The 21,021-nt window shown below is 43.9% G+C and overlaps 1 protein-coding gene across 1 annotated transcript in view; it reads right to left on the bottom strand.

Moving 5' to 3' along the window:
- Positions 1-21,021, bottom strand: part of C5H10orf90 (chromosome 5 C10orf90 homolog) — a 922,340-nt gene that overhangs the window by 326,431 nt on the left and 574,888 nt on the right. The gene's annotated exons all lie outside the window — the stretch shown is intronic.

Here is a 21,021-nt window from a genome sequence, read left to right as displayed (position 1 = left end):
CAATCGGAACCTTAAAAAGGCCCTAAAGCTAACTCACAGCAACAGAGAGGAAGTTAAATCTCTTAGATACATTTACAAACAAGCTATAGGCCAGAAGAAGTGAGAACTACCTGGACCTGTTTAGAACAGGTAGCGGGAACCAGAGACTACATATTGTCTTGGAATATAATAAATTCTCTGTTTCTTAGATGGTCAGGTTGCAGAAAAGGGAAAGAGGGGTTAGAGGAAAGAATAAGCAAGCTGCGCAGGGGCATGTTATCGGCCTAGCCCCTGCGTGCAGTGGATTTTAGGGAAGTATACCAGCAGTGGGCAAACAAGGGTATAGAGATAGAGGTGGGGGAGCAGCAGACAGACAGACAGGGTTTATTAGAAGATCTCCAGGATATTGATTGGGGTAAGGACTCGTGGCTGGCCAGGGCCCCTGTTGGGGCCAGGGCCATTCTGAGCAAGGAAGTGATGGAGGGGTCAGCGGGGGCCCCTGGGAATCCCAGTGGGGAGGACATGAGGGTACGGGAGCTTGCAGATGTCAAACCCTACTGGATAGCTGCATTGTAGAGCTAAGTATGGAGTGCAGGAGAAGTGGAGGAGCAGTGGGAGGGGGGACAGTAGAAGGAAGGCCCAGATTGGGGAGTGTGGCCAGCATTTGGACTGTGAAGCCAGCAGGCAAGGTTTATTAGATGGCAGGTCATACGGGCTAGAGAGGGAGTACCCAGAAGTGTCTCAGCAGAGAGCAGACCAGGTTGGTAGGCTTGGATCTTTCTCAGGGCCATAGAGCCTCATCAAGTAGCTGGTCAAGGTAAGGGTTAGGGGAGTCAGCAGTTGAGGGAGTTCCATTTACCAGCACACCGGATCACGGTTCTATTTTTCAGGTTGGCACATGGGCTGGGGGTCAGACTTGGGTGAGCTATGTGCAGCTCAGCAGCCCGAGGGGAAGAGACAGAGCAGCCTAGTGTTGCTAGCTGGAATTCAACACTAGATATCAAGATCACGGCCACAGGAGGGTTCAGCACGACTTCAGTGGTACAATCGGTGGACAGATTCAGGGCATACTCTGCTAGGCTGGATTACAGCTCTATGAGTCCTGCATCAGTAGGAAGATGGAGAGGGCAAGGTACCCCCCCCCCTGCCCCCCAAAAAGGCTTGCGGGTGATCATACTGCACATGCACTTGACCCCTTTCTGGATCGGTTTGAGACCAGTATGCGCAGATAGTCAGAGGTACAGTTTAAGCACTAAATTATAACGAAAAGTCTGGAGGAAGGGGAATTGCGGGAGGATCCCGACAGACAGGCATAAGTCTTGCAACTGTGGGAAGAACACTCAGCAGGGGGCTCTTCTAATCCATGTGCACCTAGTATATTTCAGGAATCAAAGGCCCAGCAACAGTCAGCAGTACGGGACAGGACTTGGCGGCAGCAGACGTTGTCAAAGTGGTGGGCCCCCAAATGGGCACTGCCTCTAGCCGCCAAGTAAGAAGCTAAAACATGAGACTCACACAGCTGGCTTTGTGCAAAAAGGCATCAAAGACAAGGAGCACCAGATCAGTGGGGCTGCCTACATGTTAATATTATTATTATTACTGAGTTTTATATCGCTCCTGGTTACCCTTGGGCATCCCCGCGCTCTTCCAGAGAGAGGCACCATAACAAAAGACAGAGGCATTAGGCAGGGAACAGGTGGGTCTTTAAACGTTTACGGAAACGTAAAGTGCTCGTTTCAGAGCGTAGGAATAACGGAAGGGAGTTCCACAAAGTTGCAACGTTTATGGAAAATCTTCTGCCGCCAGTCCTGGCCTTCCTTACTCTCGCAACTTGCAGCAGATGTTGGTGATCCGAGCGCAAGGTACGAGGGGCCTTGTAGGGTTGAACCATCTCCCGTAGGATAGGTGGCCCTTTCCCCTGCAGGATTTTGTGGGCCATGCAGAGTGCTTTAAAATTCACCCTCTCTCTGATAGGAAGCCAGTGAAGCGCCTTAAGCGCCAGGCGGGCAGATTGACGCCTGGGAAGATCCGTCAAGAGCCTAGCAGCAGCATTTTGTACTTGCTGCAGTTTGTTTAGGGTTGTTTCTGGGACCCCCAGAAACAGCGCGTTGCTGAAATCCAGCCGTGAGATGATGAGTCCCTGGATTAGCAGCCTCCTCGAAGCCATCGGGAGAAGAGGTAAGATCATCCGGGCAGACCGGAGCAGACCAAAGCACACGCCTGCTGTCTTTTTAGCGTGTGTCCTAAAAGAAAGGTCCTGCTCCAGCCACACCCCGAAGCTCTTAATCTCCTGTTTGGGGGTGGGTGCCACTCCCAGGCAGCTGGGCCAGCTGCTAGGTGAGAGGGAGGGAGGGGAGTTCCCCAGCATCATCAATTCGTTTTCAAACCGTTAAGTTTGAGTGCTGAGCTGCACATCCACGTAAAGATCTGAGATAAACAGGTGTGCAGCCGGTCGGGTTGGTTTGCCGACTGGGGGAGCCCAACCACCAGCTGGGTATCATCAGCATAGCTGATGATCTTGATACCCAGTGGCAGCACCACACTCTCCAGTGGGGCCATATAAATGTTGAACAATGTAGGGCTCAACGATGAGCCCTGTGGCAAACCACACTGGAGAGGGACAGATGTTGATTTCTCCTGGCCTTCCCAAACCTCAAACGTCCGGCCTTCCAGAAATGACGCGAACCATTTCAGGGCCATCCCGGAGACCCCCACCCCGCCAGCAGTTGGAGTAACATGATGATGGTATCTGTGGGGGTTGAGGTTTAGGGAACTTCTTGAGAGTGGGGAGACCCACATAAAGATGGTGCCTGTTGTGGTCGAGGTCGCTGAGCGTCAATATAGTGGGGGGCCTGCTTAAGGAAAGAACACTACGTGCTGGCACGGAGTACAGAGGACCACTCGGTGCACACGGAGAAGGACAGGTCACTACAAATGAGGAGTGAGTAGATAAGAAAAGGCAAAATGCTGCCAGGGGCAGAAAAAAGGATAGCTGGTGCAAGGAAAGAGAGGGGGTACAGTTAGGCGACATGTAAACAGGCTAGGATTGCAAGCTAGAGAGCAAGGAAGTGAAACTTAAAAACTACCTTACATGGGGACAACCAAACTGTTGGGGGCACATCTTATGCAGTTGACTAAAGAGCAGATCTGGAAAGGAGAGTAGATTGAGATTTTGAAACACAGGAAACTGAGGTCCAAGGAGAGCACAAAAGAGGAAGAGTTGGAACTGTCGGGTGACAATCGAAAACCGGACGGCCGAATTTCTTATTTATGCAAGTGTCTATTGTGAAAAGTACGGGAGAGGTAAGTGGCGCTCTTTAAATCCATAGATGTGATTAGGAAGGTACAGGTAATTACGGGGCTATGCTTGGGCAAAGTATGACCAGAAATTCTGGGCCAGGTTAGAGGTGGATCAGGACGCTCAGTGGGGGGAGCTGGACAAAGATTTGGGGTAACATGCGATGGTTCCGGTGAAATTCGGCAATACCATTTTTACAGCTAGCAGGTTGCTGATAGTGTTCAAGCCCTTTCAGGAGTGCCCCAAGTGGGGAGGAGTGGGGATTAACAACAAAAGCTAGAGTAACCAGGGCTGAGCCTGCTGGAACTGCAACAAAGACCTGTGCACAAGGGAACTTTGCAGATTTCGACATGAGTGCTTGAAGTGCTCTGGCCAGCATCCATTGATCACCAGCTTTAGCACAGACGGAACTAATTTTGCAAGGGCACCAGGTGGATTGTAAGGGGCGAATCAAGGGCAGCACTACAGTCAGAATATGGGCTTCAGGTCAGGTAGGGGGGCACAGGGATCTGGAGGGAAGGGCTTGCACGCCCATTAAATTGGACAGACTCGCTTTTTGGCTTTCCCGTTATGACAAGATTGAGGACGCAGGGTTACAGTTAGGAGGCTTTTCTGATGGGCTTACACTTGGTTACAATGGCCAGAGGGTGCTCCACTGGCCTTCTAACTTGAAATCTGTGACTGAACATGCCCAGGTGGTCAAGGAGAAATTACGCAAGGAGATATGGGAGGGTTGGAGGGTGGGTCCCTTTGATGACTGGAGAAAGGAGCTTCTCATTCTGTCCCCTACTGGAGTGGTATCTAAAATGGAACAGGGCCACTACTGGCTGACACACCTCTTATGGCCGGAGGGTCAGTCTGTGAATTACTTCATTTCGACAGAGCAAGTAGCAGTGACATATTCATCTGTGGACCTGGCATTAGCTTTAGTGGAGAACGCTGGATGGGGGCACTGATGGTTAAGCGCAAAATTAAGTCTGCCTTCGCTTTGTTACTGGCACTCCCTAATGACTTTCAGTTGTTGGGTATCCAATTTGAGGGTCAATGGTTTGCGGACAAGGCACTCTCAATGGGATGTTCCATTTTGTGTGCATTGTTTGAGTGTTTTATCACATATCTTCAGTTGCTATTTATCTGGCACACACAACATGACCTTAGGATGCATTACGTGTATGACTTTTTCTTTGTCGGCCCCAGTTGGTCCCAATACTGTGTTGTCATTTCTGGGTATTGAGATTGATTCCACAGCAATGGAGGGCTAGCTGCCTGAGGACAAAAAGATTAACAGGCTGACCCTGTTGAACGCAATGCTGGGTAAACAGAAGGTGATGGTTAAAGAAGTACATGTATTGCTGGGCCATCTGAACTTCACCTATAGAGTAGTGAGAGTGTGGAGGATGTTTTGTAGATGGCTAGGCTTGTCTCGCTTGGCCATTACCTCACTATCATGTCAGGCTGTCGGTGGGTGTAAAAGAGAACTTGAGAATAAGGAGAGCCTTCTTACAGTCCTTTAACAGGATTCCATTGGTATCCTTAGCAAACATTGAGTGGGATGCACAAATATTTTCAGATGCAGTGGGAGGTTGCAGCTTCAGTCTGTATTGGCTAGGACAGTGGCGCACCAAGGAATGGCCAAAAACAAGGAAGGAGGGGAAGCATAGCATTGATTTCTTGAAATTTGTTCCCCTCGTTGTTACAGTAATGGTCTGGGGAACACAGCTGGCTTACAAGAGAGTTATTTTTCACGTTGGCAATATGTTGTGGGTTAGGTGGTCAATAGACAGTCCACCAGGGAGCCTCAGTTGTGGCAGCTGCTACAGGTCTTTGCATTGTACTGTTTGAGACTTGATATAACTTTTAAAGCCTGACAAGTCCCAGGTGTAGACAATAACATTGCCAATGCCATGTCTCATTCACAGCGAGAGAGGTTCCATGGGCTGGCCATGGAGGTGGACGAGGCGAGGACACAAATTCTGCAGGACCTGTGATCAGTAGGAGAGAGAGGATGCTACAATTGATAGCTGATTCTTTAGCCATTTCTAGTAGGTAGGCTTCAAGCCTGGGAAGAATTTTTAGCAGGGGAGCAATGAAGAGATCTCTGGAATGGGATAGGGTGGAGAACAATATACAAGTTATACTCTCCCTCATAGAGAAAGGTCAGTTGAGGGTAACCATTTAAGGAAAACTGTTGGACATTGCCTTCATAGGCAAGCTCCAATGGGGCTACGCCCCCTCAGTGAGGGAACTGGGGAAGAGGAATTTGGAGGGATGATGGAGAGAATCAGGGCCTGGAGACGGATACATCGGCCTCTGACATTGGACAGTTTGGGTAAAATGAATAAGTCACTTAGGACGGTGTGCTCAGGAAGTGGGGAGACAGTGCTGTGTTTGACCATTATGTCTTAGATGTTCTTTGGGGCTTTTCGATTGTCGGAGCTACTTGGTGGTAGGGGGAGTAGGGGATTACTCTGGGAGTAAGTGCTTTTCAGGGAAGATGGGATACATGTTTGGTTGTACAATTCGAAAACCGACCAAAGGAGAGAATGAAAATCCATGCTCTTGAAATATTATCCATCGGCAGGTATTTGTCCGGTCTGTTGGGCGAAGGATTTGCGGCTTGGGGTACACATTAGGAGGAGGGTTTTTAGACCCGGTGTTGGCAAGCCTGTTACGGCTTTTCAGTTGCTGGCAGTTTTGGGCAAAGCACTGGGGTCGATTAACTTGGATCCTAGCGGGTTTGGGACTCACTCATTCAGGATTGGAGCAGTGACAGAAGAGAGTCAGCGCAGTTGGAGCCAAAGGAGTATCATGGAAATAGGTAGATTGACATCGGTTTGGTTTTGTAGATATGTCAGGGGAAGGTAGATGGGAGAAAGTAATGTCCAGGTTGTCAACTTTGTTTTTTTTTCAGATTCTGTTCGAGGTCCGCAGGTGGCGGAGGTGATAATATAGATTGAGGGCCACTCCTTCTTGGAGTTGGTGGAGTGGCAAACTAGAGCATGCAGCCATGGCCTGAATCTAGGGTTCAACAAGGATTTATACTTTATCACTTGGATAGGAAGAGGGGGTATGCACTGGAGAGCCCTCATTCCGTGTCTGTAAAAGCTTTTAGGGGGCAGGAAATGTCCAGATGTGATCATTCTTCATTTAGGGGAAAATGCATTGCAGCATTGTGTTTGGTCACGGGAGCCTGGGTGGTTACCAATCACAACACTGCATTGCAGCATTGCAGGGGAACCTGGCTGTGCTTTCTGGAGTCCTAGGTGGAGGAGACCAGGAGCGAAGATGCGGGACCCAGCTGCAAGGGAAGTGTATTTTTTTTAATTTATATTGTGCCCCACGTGCTCCACCCCGTCCCATGAGCCGTGCCGGCCACCACTGTGCTCATTATTGCACATATTTGTTTGTACATTCCTGCAAGATTTGTTAATTTATTCTTCAACCGGCAAGAGCCTTTCAGCCTGAAGGTGAGCAATTTTTACACTAATTATGGGATAGTCTCAGAATTGCTTCCGCTAAGCATTGTGTTCTGTCTGTAAAAGCAAATGCGGCAACTGTCCTGGAAACAAGTAATGCACCCAACACCTTCACCGAGCACTATGCATGCCACACCTTTGGTATCATTTTGGCAAGGAGCATGTGAATTCCTGTAGGATGAATTTCCCCCAGTCTAAGCCATTATCTTTAGAGGTGGTATTTCCTAATACCAAGATATCAACAAATATTTAAATTATACAAAGTAGCCATAAATAATGGTAACCAATATTCCTTCGAAGTTTGTTTTCAGTTTTATTTGTTTCTGGTTGTATTTATTTGTAAGCATTGCTCAAAAATGTCACTGGGATGTCAATTGTAATTAGAGAAATCAACTCAAGAACACGTTTTGATAGATATATTATTCCTCAATCGACACAGTTACTTTAAGTATAATTTTAATGTTGTATGTTTCACAGTCTGGGGCACTTCACTTGAAAACCTCTTCTCCTGGACAGAATGTTCAGTACAATCTCTACAGACTACCTTGGGGCGATTTTCTTTGAAAATGTTTACTTCAAAATGTTTTTGCTGTAATGCATTTTCTCTTGAGGGTCATGAGAGTTAATTGGAATTATCATGTTAGATAAATATGCGGCAGTATACACCATGCAGCATCATCTGAGTACCGCTGTGTGTAGGAATGAAACGCATTTTAAAGATAAAAGACATTCTATACTGAAACTACGTTCAAGGTTTCCCAAAGCAGCAGCCTTGAGGCCACACTCTAGGGGTTCAAGTATGTGGGTGTTTCCATAAGCGATTATTATTTGCTTGATAATATAACTGTTCAACAGTATTCACGTTTCGAAATGTACTTTACCTCTATAAGACTCTTTAGTTTGAACATTTATGTCTCTTCGTTTGTGTTTATTTGTTTACTCTTGTAGACCATCTTCAGTGTGTCACCTAGCACATCACATTCTTTTCAGTTGGCTGCTTTGTCTTCCATTGCAGGAAATTAATTTTAAAAATGGACAGGCGTGTAATACCAAGAAGTTTGATTTTCTCTTGACATTGGGAAATATGGCCAGAAACAGAAAGGAACTTCCTGGACAACACATACCAATCACAACACCTTAACTGCACAACACCGGTCTCAAAAAATATATCACTGCAAACGGAATGAACTAACTGACTGACTAAACTGAATGACAGTTCAGCTGAGAAAATATATCTTCTCCTGAACTTGTGAAGTTACATGAAATTTGCTCTCATCCGTTGCTTTTCAACCAATCTCCCTACATTCCATGAAAACAAGTAAAATTAGTAAATACTAGTAAACAGCAATTCATAGCATCACTGTATTAGCGACAATAAATAGTTTAACGTTTGCCTGAAAGCCATTAACAAGGTTATTAGCATACCCCATTTTTCACTTTGAACATCAAAATTAGCTATCAGCTGAATCTTTTTAATGAAAAAGTTAACGCTGCACCAGCTTTTCAATGTGAGTGTTACCTTGAAAATCACGAGGTTTATAATGGCTTCTAATCACCTTAAACAAATGAGAACATGCACTATTCATCTGTTCATGCAATCATTTTCACAACGACTACTAAGAAATAGTACAACATACTATAATAAATAAGGCGAATTACAACTAAAATGGCAGGGTTCAGATCATGACAAAAAAATTTCTTTAGGGGTAGGTTTGGCGCCAGGGCAACTGACGCTGGAAGCTGGGGATCACAGTTCGATTCTCGGCGTCAGCAGCAGATTAGCCCAGCACCATATGACTCTGGGCAATAGCTTGCTTAATCCCTCCCATGCTCGTGACAGGACCGTTCCGTCATGAGCCTCGGGTGGGCTGTGCTGGTGATGGAACGGTTCCGTCACGGCCCGCTCACCGCGCCTGTGCGGCGCGAATTCCGCGCCTGCGCTGACGTTCTGAAGCGCGGGCGGGGCAGTGACGGAACTTGTCCGTCACAAGCACAACTCACCCGCATGCCGTGACAGAGCGGTTCTGTCACGAGCACGGGACCGCTGCGTGGCCCCGCCTCCAGCTTAGCACTGCGGCGGAATAGCCGCCGCAATGAAGGGGTTAATCTTCCCGACAGCCCCCAGCGCCTGGAGACCCTTACGGGTGAATGTTCGCAAAATGTAGATTATTATTATTATTATTATTATTATTATTCTAGTGGAAGGCCAATCCCAGTTACTTATTGACAGGGAGATGAAATAGGACCCACAACTTTGTTTCTGACCCTGCGACTTCATTCCCGGTTGAACGGTTCCTGGAAGTGCGTTTCTCGTTGCTTGAATACTCCTTTTTTTTAAATTTTCAATTGAGAGTGAATGTCACTTTTCAAATATCATTGATTTATCTGGGCTCAAATTTCGATTTAGTGGATTTTGATTGACACACTATGGCGCTTTTTTGGGCAACTGTATTTTTAAGAAGACCTCCCTATTTTGCAAACCTACTAGGGTTGCATATTTTCATCTGGATAACTTTATAACATGCAGGTGTGGATTCTTAGTAGCTCAGTGAACATTGATTCAGTTCAGAATCTGGAGGAGCTCCACAGTAGAGCTTTCTGAAGGACATGCGTCATCTCTTCCAGAAACCCACTGGTATGCTTGTGTGGGAACTCAGGTGGCTCTGCCTGTACTGCGAGTCTTTGACTTTTCATTAACCATTCATGTTTCTCTTTGTGACAGAAGGAAATCAGTTCAAGATTTCTGGTGAACTTTGATGTGACTAGATTAGAAAAATCTTGAAATGCAATATTTTGAGCAGTGGCATAGCTGGATTGCCATGAGTCCGGGAAACAACACTTACAACGCAACTTTTACAACGACATACCATTACAACGCAACTTTTACAATGCAAAAACTTTTACAACGCATGTATTTACAACGAATGTTTTTACAGCGCAGGTACCTTTGCAACGCATACCATTACAACGTAAGTATTGGTAAGTATATCATTATATTTTAAATGTTAAATGTTTGGGGTAAAGGGGTATTTTTAGGGTTCAGGGTCAGTTTTGGGTTTTTGGGTAAAGGGGTATTTTTGGGGTTCAGGGTCAGTTTTTAGTTTTTGGGTAAAGGGGTATTTTTGGGGTTCAGAGTCAGTTTTTAGTTTTTGGGTAAAGGGGTATTTTTGGGGTTCAGGGTCAGTTTTTAGTTTTTGGGTAAAGGGGTATTTATAGGGTTCAGGGTCAGTTTTTAGTTTTTGGGTAAAGGGGTATTTTTAGGGTTCAGGGTCAGTTTTTAGTTTTTGGGTAAAGGGGTATTTTTGGGGTTCAGGGTCAGTTTTTAGTTTTTGGGTAAAGGGGTATTTTTGGGGTTCAGGGTCAGTTTTTAGTTTTTGGGTAAAGGGGTATTTTTGGGGTTCAGGGTCAGTTTTTAGTTTTTGGGTAAAGGGTTATTTTTAGGGTTCAGGGTCAGTTTTTAGTTTTTGGGTAAAGGGGTATTTTTGGGGTTCAGGGTCAGTTTTTAGTTTTTGGGTAAAGGGGTATTTTTGGGGTTCAGGGTCAGTTTTTAGTTTTTGGGTAAAGGGGTATTTTTGGGGTTCAGGGTCAGTTTTTAGTTTTTGGGTAAAGGGGTATTTTTGGGGTTCAGGGTCAGGTTTGGGTTTTGGGGGTACAGGGGTACAGGGTAAAAATAAATTAAAATTAAATTTAAATTAAATTACATTAAATTATATTTTTTTAAATTAATTTACGATTATAAAATTAATATATATTTACCAATACTTACGTTGTAATGGTATGCGTTGTAAAGGTACCTGCGTTGTAAAAACATTCGTTGTAAATACATGCGTTGTAAAAGTTTTTGCGTTGTAAAAAATGCGTTGTAAAAGCATGCGTTGTAATAACATGCGTTGTATCAACATAGATCCTTTGAGTCCTGATGCAGGCAAGCACAATTGTCCCCCCCCTGGTTCATGCAAGCAATGGGCCCGATTCACAAAGGTAAAGTGAGACGAATGTCAAACTTTATGACTTTCTGTATTCACAAGGGCATTTTCTACTCGTAAATGCCCTTTGTGAATACCGAAAGTCGTTAAATTAGGCTTTCGTCTCATTTCACCTTTGTGAATCGGGCCCAATGTGTCACGGATCCCCTCTGAGACTTTGCCCACAGAAACAAAACTCAGCCTAGGCTAAGATCCATACTGATTATGACTGCAGTACTACACTTTTAGAGGGTGGGTCAATAGTGCATCCCAGAGAAGTATCATAGCACAGGGAATGCCATTTTCTACTTAGCTTTAGCAGTGGATGAAAATCAAAACTTGTGAGACAGAGATCCCTAGCCTATGACTGCACCGAGCAAGTACCGCAATTACATTGTTTAATATGGCTAGAAATTTGCTTTCAAGGTGCAGAATGTGAAATGAAAAATGACAAATCTAATAATCTAACACTTTTACATTAAGAGCTACCTGTTAGAGTACACAAAAAGTAAAAGTTCAGACATCAGGTATCTCCATTAGGTTATATTGAATGTAGTCTCGCTTGGCTCCGACACCAGTTATCCATAGTGATATTAATTTTGGTGAAAAAAAACGACTAAAAGAGAATGAAAAATGCTCCGCAAAAGTTGGAAACATGAATCCAGGTCAGTCACCCAGGCTAAGACGGCAACCAACAGGAAATGATTCCAAATCTTCATTTAAAATCCGACGTGCAAAGATAGGCCAAGAACATCAGGGGTACATTTACCCCTAACAAACCAGGAGGAAGGAACTGCAGTCATGGGCCAGCAGGACACTATAAACCATCATATGGCCCGGGGCTGCCCCACAACGAGAAACATGCTGCAGACTTCTACAGTTTCCTAATGCAGCTCCAAGGGCAGTGTCATTAAGTAAGCACAACCTACAAGAAACCAAAGCCAAACAAGCTGATCCAAACTGGGGGAGTAATCAGGCAGCATTCACTGGGATCAGCACTATATACCTGCATCTGTATTCTATTACTCAATCAGCTCAAAAAGAAGGTATGGTCACCCCAACACAGCTCCAACCATCACTGAGCAAGCCAATTGGCAACACATTTCTTTTCATCTTTCAATACATATCCAGTGGGCCTCACAATGTTCTAAATGACGGCAATTTGTTAAAACTATTGAAGAATGGCAAACATTTAGCAAATCATAATTTATCAGATGGCCCATTGGTAGCATTTTTAAAACCTAGAGAAGTTCAATTGTCAGAACCCACTTTGGTAACCCTTGCAACTCTGAAATTTGCCCAGAAAAGTGCCTGGTGAAAAAGCTAAATTTTGGTACTGGGGAATCAAGATTTCGGCCCTCAATCAAAATCTCTATCTAACACTTCTAGCAGCCAACACCACACCCACCACTCCCAGATATTAGCTCCTGCACACCTAGTGAGATGTCAGCAGTTGCCACTAACAATTACAGAACATTTTATTACAGGTAACAAAAATATGCATAGAACAGTTACACAAGTCCCATTCAATGAAAGGAAGCCGAAAATCTGTATTCCTTTTTCAATTTTAAAGTACAACATTGGTAAAGCTATTTACCTATTTTAACTCAAAGAAAGCAAAAAAGAAAAGACCTGATCATGGCTACCGCCACTCCAGACTGGACATGGCTTCCTTTGGCTCGACAGGTAGCAAGGCTTTATGAATAGGGGATGCAGTACAACTGCCCCCCCTCTCTACTCAGGTAATAAGCACCACTGATAGAACTGGAGTGACCTTTGTATCACTCAGTATTTGCTCTTGGAATATATCAGCCATTCAAAACTAGGCCATGGATCTAGAAGCTTCAGTTGAGTTCCTAAGGGATTTCCAAATCATTCTCCTACAGGAGACTTGGGTGCAGCATTCGATGCCCTTCAAGGGGTACCTAGAACACAACAAGATCGCAACAAGAACAAGGTCCATGGGCCGGCCTAGAGGTGGCCTTGCGATATACCTCTCAGTGCACCTTAAAACAAATGTAGAACTGTTAAACTTCCTCGAGAAATAGTTCCAGGCCGTAAAAACTGAGAACGGTGATGAGGGGACAAAGCATCCACTAGTGTTAATCAAAGTATATATCAAAAGGGAAAATTCAGAAGCATTAATGAAATTGGAAACAAACGTAAACATCATGCTAACATAATATGACCCACAATATATAATGTAAGGAGACTGTAACTCAAATTTGTTTAACACACAAAACCACAATGAAACCATGAGAGTCCAAAACGCAGTTTGGAATATTCCAGAACGAGGCAGTCATGTCTGTAAGATTTAAAGACACCCAAGGAATTCAGCTTGCGTCCTTGTTAGCAGCGTCAGGGCTACAAATACTGAATGGAAGATTCCCAGGGGATAAACCCCCCAGCCTGGACGCATTTCTCTCAATACTCGGCTGCCAATTTAAAGATGCCTGAAAGTCGGTTTATTTTATGATCATCTATAGTAACCTATTTTACTGCAAAATACGTTAAATGAGTTCTCAGTTTTTATGAGCGTTGTATTGTGGGAACATGTAATGGTTTTAATTAGCTATGAACACTGGTAATAAAATTGTAATTGTAATTGCAGTAAAAAAAAAAAGTACAAAAGATAGATCATGAGATGCCTTTGTGTGCCATGACATAAACACCAGGGATGGCATGCACAGCATGGCAGTGCCGGTCAACAAATACTAGAAGCTGCCACTGTAGACTGGATATGGTCACTTGGAGGACTAATACAGTCACTGCAGGGCCTTCACTAAACTGCAACAGGGTTGAATCCCAGTGAGTAAACTGGTCCTTTCATCTTTTCATATTCTATTAAGGGCGTATCATTAATGTATGTACATTTATATATTTATTACTTATCCATTGCTCAAAGACATCCGGGGTGGGGGGGGGGGGGGGGGGGGCTTGCTTCTTTTTCTATATGTTATGCCAGAAAGGCCCATCGGATAACTGCTAGAGATTTCCAAAGTATGCAAGAGAAGATCACATAGATATCAGGAAGGCCCACTGGATGCCATGGAGGGACTATAGACGACAGCTATATGTCAAAGATTCCCAGCAAATGCCAATGATGGTCAGCAGGTGTATGAGATAGGTTGACATGACTGAAATGGCAGGCAAAGTACAAGGGGTGGACACATCAATCCATTGATGCCTATTGGATCCCAGGAAGGGTCACTGCAAGCTAGGCAGGGTCAGCACATGCTAGGCAGGACCATAATATGTTGGTCACTACATGTTAAGGACAGTCTCCATGATCAGGGGAGGGCTTTTGTTTGCCATGGATAGGCAACTCCTGCAGGGGATAGCCATCAGATTCAAGAGAGAGCCATCAATTGCAAAATAATTATAGCATATGGCAATGATGCTCAACATGCTGGGAATTAAAATCAAAAGTGTGGCGAAGGCATAATTTCCCACATATCCGGAAAACACACATCCAATCACAAAAATAGTGACAAAAACATTCATTCTCCTGGCATAGATTACTCTTCTCATGGCAGAATTCCTCTGAAACCTATGTTGGGGTGCAGAGGCTAATTAGCATTCGCAATGCACAGCCGTTAGATATGTCTTGTGGCAGACAATCCAAGCCAGACCTATTAGCTTTCACATTGTTCTTTGATATTGCACACTCAGTTCCACTATTTAGTATTTGGCACTGCCTGCCAAAGCCACCAGTTTAAAATACATGGAAAACCCAACAAGCCCTGAAGGGGCATTCTTATGCCCCATGGGGTTAGAAAATCTGCAATGGGCCATTTCCTGATGTAACCAGCAGTACATCAGAGCACTACGCAAGATGCCTTAAGTGGGAAATACATCCTTTATGTGGCAGACAGCAGTACCTCAACCCAATACTAGAGGCCCCGTAAGGGATACGTAAGCATTTACTGATGCAGGCTGATATACCATATGCTATTATGCAAATGCCAGAGGTCCATGAAGTGTGATCCAGGTATTTGTTGTTGGATGCTGCAGCACCTTAGGTGTTTCCTTGAGGTCCCTTGAGCCACACACACATTTTTGCGCAGCAGGTTGTTGTACCTCAAGCAGTCACTAAGAGGACCTGGTAGTTACAATTCCTTGCTATGGAAGGTCGATGAACCATATGCCATTAGTAGAGGTTCCTGGAGTGTGCCCCAAGTGTTTGCTATTGCAGGTAGCAATAAGACGTTACTAGAGGCCACTGGAGCTAGATAGAGGTGAAAGTGAGTGACATTTTTAAGGTACGTTATTTATTGATATGAGAAGTATAGGTTATGTGAGTGGTGTACACGATGCCAGTGATATAGGTTGTGTTGGAAATTACCATGTCTTGTGAGATATTATCCCATATTTGTGCCATAGGACTCTGCACACTTTGCCCTTTGCGAACAAGTGGTAACCTGCTTGTGCTCTCTGTTGCAAACATTTTAAAATTGGTATACACCTTGTTGGCCATTTAATTTACTTGTAAGTTCCTAGTATATGATACTATATGTACCCAGGGCCTGTAAATTAAATACTAATAGAGGGCTGCAGCACTCATTGTGCCATCGACTAAAGCTGCACTGTACCAAACGGTAAACAACCTTTACAACGCAACCTTTTACAACGCACTACCATTACGACGCAACTTTTACAACGCATTGCGCTGGGAGGCGCTCTAGGATAGGGAATAGGTTTAATGTACTATCCAACACCTTCCCTACTATCCACCGGGACTGGAGTTGGAATAGTAAATTAAACTATTCCCTATCCAGCGCCCCAAAGCACTATGCATTGTAAAGGCATGCATTGTAAAAACCGCGTCGTAAAGACATGCGTGGTAAAAGCATGCATGGTAACGTCATACATCCGTACAAAACTATCCCCAGGCCTAACACTGCAGCCTGAGTGTGCAGTTTTAAAATGCCCTTTCGAATTAGACCTTACTCTTAGTATTTTTTCTCTAAAGCCATGAACCTATTTTTATTGACTCATGTAAACACACATATAATATAATTTCCAAAGGGAAATGTGTATGTTGTGCATAAATCTACCTGGACTGTTATAGCAAAGTTTGTATTTTAGCTTTCAAAGTAAAATAGCCCACCTCCTGTTCCCAAGCATGGCTCTCAATGTAACCGGGCCCACGCATTAAATAGGGCATGCAATCCACATGCTTGCTTTTCATTCTGGCACTAGTTGCCTGGCCATTCCATTACAAATTACAGACTACAAATCCCAGAATGGAAAACGAAAGCATGATTGGTTGAGCTAGTCCGGAATTAACCTGGAAACCTGAGAACTCCTTTGTTGTGAGGAAACACTTGCTTCATCATTTACTGCGAGGAATCACTTCTCATGTCGTCTTCTTGCATTGCCTAGACTAATCCGAACCAATTTTTTTTAATTGTTGCCTGTGATTACTTAAAGTTATTAAGGAAAGTCAACCAGGAGTCGACGTTTTATTCGTAGATTGCTTAGAATGCTGGACACTGGTGCTGGGAGGTGCTGGTCATTCATGCCTTTCTTCTACGTTACTCGCCTCTTGTGCAGTTGCCTGAACTCTGAGTGGGTGGAGCCCTCTGTGCAGCTGCTTGTCCCACTTCGGCTCCTCTACGGGGACATGTGTTAACTTTGGATAGTGATAGGCTAATAAGGATGCTAGAACAAGTTTACAAAATGCAAATGTTTAAAAACACATTAGGCCTGTGAGTGGGTTGATATGAAAACTAAATAAATACCTAGAAAAACCTCCTTTATATATTGCATCAGGACATGCTGATCACAACATTTTATTTTATGATTTGAGAGTCGTGGGAAGCAAGTGTGGTGTGACTCTGGACCTCATGTGAAGGAGTGGATTGGACCTTGACCTGTGGGGGAGCGAGCGAAGAGTCTACTGAGATATAAAGGAGAGTGACAGTCCAATTCCTGATCATCTAGTATTCAATATTCCAGCGACCCATGCTATTCCCTCTAGTTCCTCTCTTTGGGGTAGAAAAAGAAGCATTGCTCGGTAGTAATAGTAAACTATGCTCAATAGTGTTAGGGCAGAGGGAGTGCAAGGAGCTGTATTGATTGTTAATGGGAGGGGCTTTGCAGGGGCCTGTTCACAGCAGTGGCACAGTTCTAGGGCAGTTGCAATTAACACTTCACAGTAGATAAGACACCACTGAAATGAGCACACAGCACGTCTGAATAGTTTCCAAGAATGCCCTAATTTTTATTCAGTGGACCAGGTTAGCAAGAGTAAGACTACTTCTTTATGCTCCATCACCTAAGGGAACAGTAATAGACAATGTCACATTACACGAAATGCCATGGGCTTGAAGGATAACCCCACCAGCCACTAACAAACTATTATAAACACATGGGAGTCAATGGCTGATGGAAGGCTGCCCCAGAGTCCATTCTCTCTGTACTACTTCTAAACCTGCTTGTTTTTTCTTGCTACCATGAGCTAAAGCCCTCTGTAGGTTAGATCGATAAAGGGCTCAAACTCAACCCCAGGCTGTACCCTTTCAGGCACAAATTAAATAAATAGTGCACATCCAGGGGGGTAACGCACACTCTGGCAGCCCCTGTGGTGTGGGGGAGCCCACAGCCTCCTCATTCTTCGGGAGCATGCTAGAGTACTTTGATGATCATTCCGATCTCTGAAGTGCTGCTGCACTCTCCTGCAGCATGTTTGCCCAATGCTCCTCTGAAATAAAAAGAAAAGCAACATAACTAACAATTTGCATGTGTGAGCTCCCACTATTTATGACCTGTTGGGGAGTAGCGGGCCCCTCCTTAAGGATTAAGTTTAATGGATTTAAACAGGTTCCAACTCAAAGGGGGTCCCACTGATAGAGCGCACAGGTCACCCAGCTAGGAAATTTCACTAATACTCCCCTGGGGCCATAATTTCCAAAATAATATATAACCTTAACTTTATTTAGGTAACTCACGCTCTACTACCAGTATATTTTGTGATTCTATCTCTAATTCCTATAACTATGACCTAGTAATGCAGGCAATGGGAAACCCAAACATATTGGATCAGGGAGTTGAGTTTAAAGATAGGCACTCAAACATTTATAGCAGTTTGTATTTATGAAATAACCACAGACTCTGATGTAGGTTCAAACTTTTATCTAATCATCATTATCATCATATGTCATGAGCAGGAGGTTAAAAGAGATGAGACTATCTGAATCAGAAACAGTGTATAGCTATGAATACGATAGAGTATGCTAATCATTTCGAAACTCTGAAAGAAAAGGAAGGTAGAAACAAGGAACATGCTAAATTTAGATTACAGACTTTCGCAACGTGATTAAAGGAGGGTAAAGAAAGGGAACATACTAAACCCAAAGACTTTCACAATTCAGATGCCAGTTAAACTTATGCAATTCGTGATTTTAGATTTAGCTCAATACTATAGGGAAGGTAAAATTTGGATCATACAATTAAATTCAGCTTATCTCTTAAAGGGAGGGTAAGAAAAGGAACATATACTATATAGAAACAATTTAGCATTGACTAAAGGTGGGGAAAAAAGGGAATATACTAATAGACAGTAATACATGAAAATAGCATTGTAAAATAGCATAGAAAAGGAACATATGCAATCAAGGTTTGCAATATTCGAGAAATTGGAAAAGGACTGCAAATTACTTTACAATCACCCACACTGACATATATTTACCTAGGATACAGTGAAGACCAACCCTGGCCACAGGTCAGTTGGATAAGACGGGAGAGACCCTAAAGATTTCAGTGCCAGTAGGCAAGCAGGTGCAGCTCATGGACCATCAGGACAGGATAACCCCAGAATTTAGATCAGGACCGGTTCACCAGAGGTTAAGACCAAACCCCCGCAGCTTCGGTTGCAACGCATGCGCTACTCCAACTCTGCAAGGAATCCGTCAAACCCCGATTGAGTTATAACTTTTATCAGCAAAGTGCTTTGCCAGCACTTTCACTTCCCAAAACCCTGATTGGGTTCTCGAACCTCCCAACAGAGTGTTCCGCAGCTCTCTGTTTCAGTCACCTATTGAGTGCGTTGGGTCAGTGACAGGTCAGCTATTCGGACAAGTCGGACAATTTCTCTAGCTAAACCTACGCTAGTTATACTGTTTTTCAGGTCAGTGTACCACCCCCCAATGTTGCAAGTGTAAGGATCCCCAATTTTGATTGGACAAAGGAGGAGGACAGGTCATCACACCACCTAAATTTTAGACTTTCTCAGACTCTTTATGTAAATCCCGTTAACGCCCATTGAATTCCAGGTTCTCATGACATATGCCTCTGGTTAACAATGGTGAATATAACATTGAATACAATTGTAACAAATTCTAGTACAGTTCAGCTTATTCTCGCTAGGTCGCAGGTAGGGTTCCCAGGCGCATCCTGGCTGTGGCTGCCAGCTGGCTGGGTTCCACTGCTGCAAAGTTCATTTTCACTCCGCGGAGACATGCGCAAAAGGGACTTCCAAAATGGAGTAGTAAGCATCTCCCAGGCCCAAAGAATACGATACATGAAAAGTAAGAGGAAACAAATTAGAACACAGTAATAAATGATTACACTGTATACCATGAATCTCTATACTATACCCATTACTTCAGTATAAACGATAGCATTAGGATTAAGCAGAACGAACAGCTTAGCAAAAGCAGCAATGCAAGCTTCAAGCATGTGAGAACACGGAGCAGCCATCTTAGCTTTATTGCGCAAATGCAAACAGTTTCCCACCAAGACATCGAATACGTCACGTCACATGGGTATGACCGACGCATGCGTAGTCTAAATTCCCGCGTAGCAGCGGCCATTTTAAGTTGCCAGCGTATTAATACTAATAGACACATAAGCAAGCTTCTCTTGGACTCCCAAAAATGTCAGGCAAGGGGCAGATTAATAAGACAAACAGGTTGATTAGTTAATTAACATTATTTCGAGGTTCATGAATTCAAGCAAGTCGCCTCATGTGCGAATCCTTACTCCATCACCACTGCCTATAAGGAGGGACCTCCCACTCCCAGACTTGAAACCAGATTCTTTGGATAGAGTGAATACCAGTGGCAGGAGCCCCACGGTCTGCCTCTCTCCACCCCAGCCCAATCCCTCTCTCGCATTTGAACGCAAAGCACAGAGTTAAGGAGAGTGCTCAGTGATTCGGTTGGAGTTTGCCTCTGCCTTCCCATCCCTTTATATTTTTTGTGACAATTGAGATTTGTGCACCGCTGCTTTGCTTTATGGGTCTCTTCCAGCCTCTCTGGGACTAATCTGCAGCCAAGATCTCACAACGCTCAGTCTCTGCACCTGGGATCGGACGACTCCATAAAACACTCTCTGTTGTAAGCACTAAATTCTCATGTGAGTGCACGAAAAGATAGCTAAGTCTGCCACTGCGAACAAGAAGATAACAGTAAATAAACACAAAAATATCTAGGGCATGGGAGGAGCTCAAGAGTACAGTGAAGCAAGTAAAGGGTCAAACTGGAGACAACATATGATGTTTGTGTCTCTGCAGAGCAGCAAATGAATCAGTAGGCTGGAGGGCCTGGTAGTCGTTATCTACTGTTAAACTCTGTGATGTTAATCATGCAATAATAAAAAAACGAACATGCCTGATCAATGAAGCCACAGTCCATCTCTGCCAGAGTACTAAGTCTGAAATGCACAGAAAACCTGCCTTTTTGCAGAGGTCTTTGGTTATTGGCCTTCTGGCATGCCTGGGAGACTTCCCTGACAGTTTTAAAATGGACATCCAAGGAAGAGAAGGAAAAACAGTTCTCTTTACCTAGGACTGTAATGATAGCAATCAATTGCAATAGGCTTTTCAGAATGTTCCTTTATTTGATGATATCACACTGGGTTTAAGAAATCTATTGTGACATCATTCGCCGGATGACCTGTTTAAACACATGAAGCCGGTGTGGTCTTTAGCTCTACCTTCAATGTAACTCTGACATCATTTCTGGATTGAATTTTAGACTCTCGTTTGGTGTAATGAAACTTTCCTGGTGACTTATAATTTATGGAGTTCGGATGCCTTAGGCTTTTAACGTATCGTAGCGTATATTTTATTAGTTTGATAACATAGCGATTAGGCAATAAAAACCAACACAGAACGCATAACATATCAATACAAAGATGATATTCAAGAGAGGTCATAAAACACCAATTAAAAAAAACAATGTTCACATCCAGATCAATACCTACAATTATGGAGTTGCGGAACAGTATGCCAGATAAAAGAGAGCACACACGTAAAACTTAAAAAGAGAATTGCAATATAGACTACAGCCCCGGTAAC

This window comes from Lissotriton vulgaris, chromosome 5 (genome assembly GCF_964263255.1).
Source record: "Lissotriton vulgaris chromosome 5, aLisVul1.2, whole genome shotgun sequence".
Taxonomy (NCBI): Eukaryota; Metazoa; Chordata; class Amphibia; order Caudata; family Salamandridae; genus Lissotriton; species Lissotriton vulgaris.
Note: the sequence above shows the minus strand (reverse complement) of the source record. Positions and strands in the feature narration are given on the sequence as shown.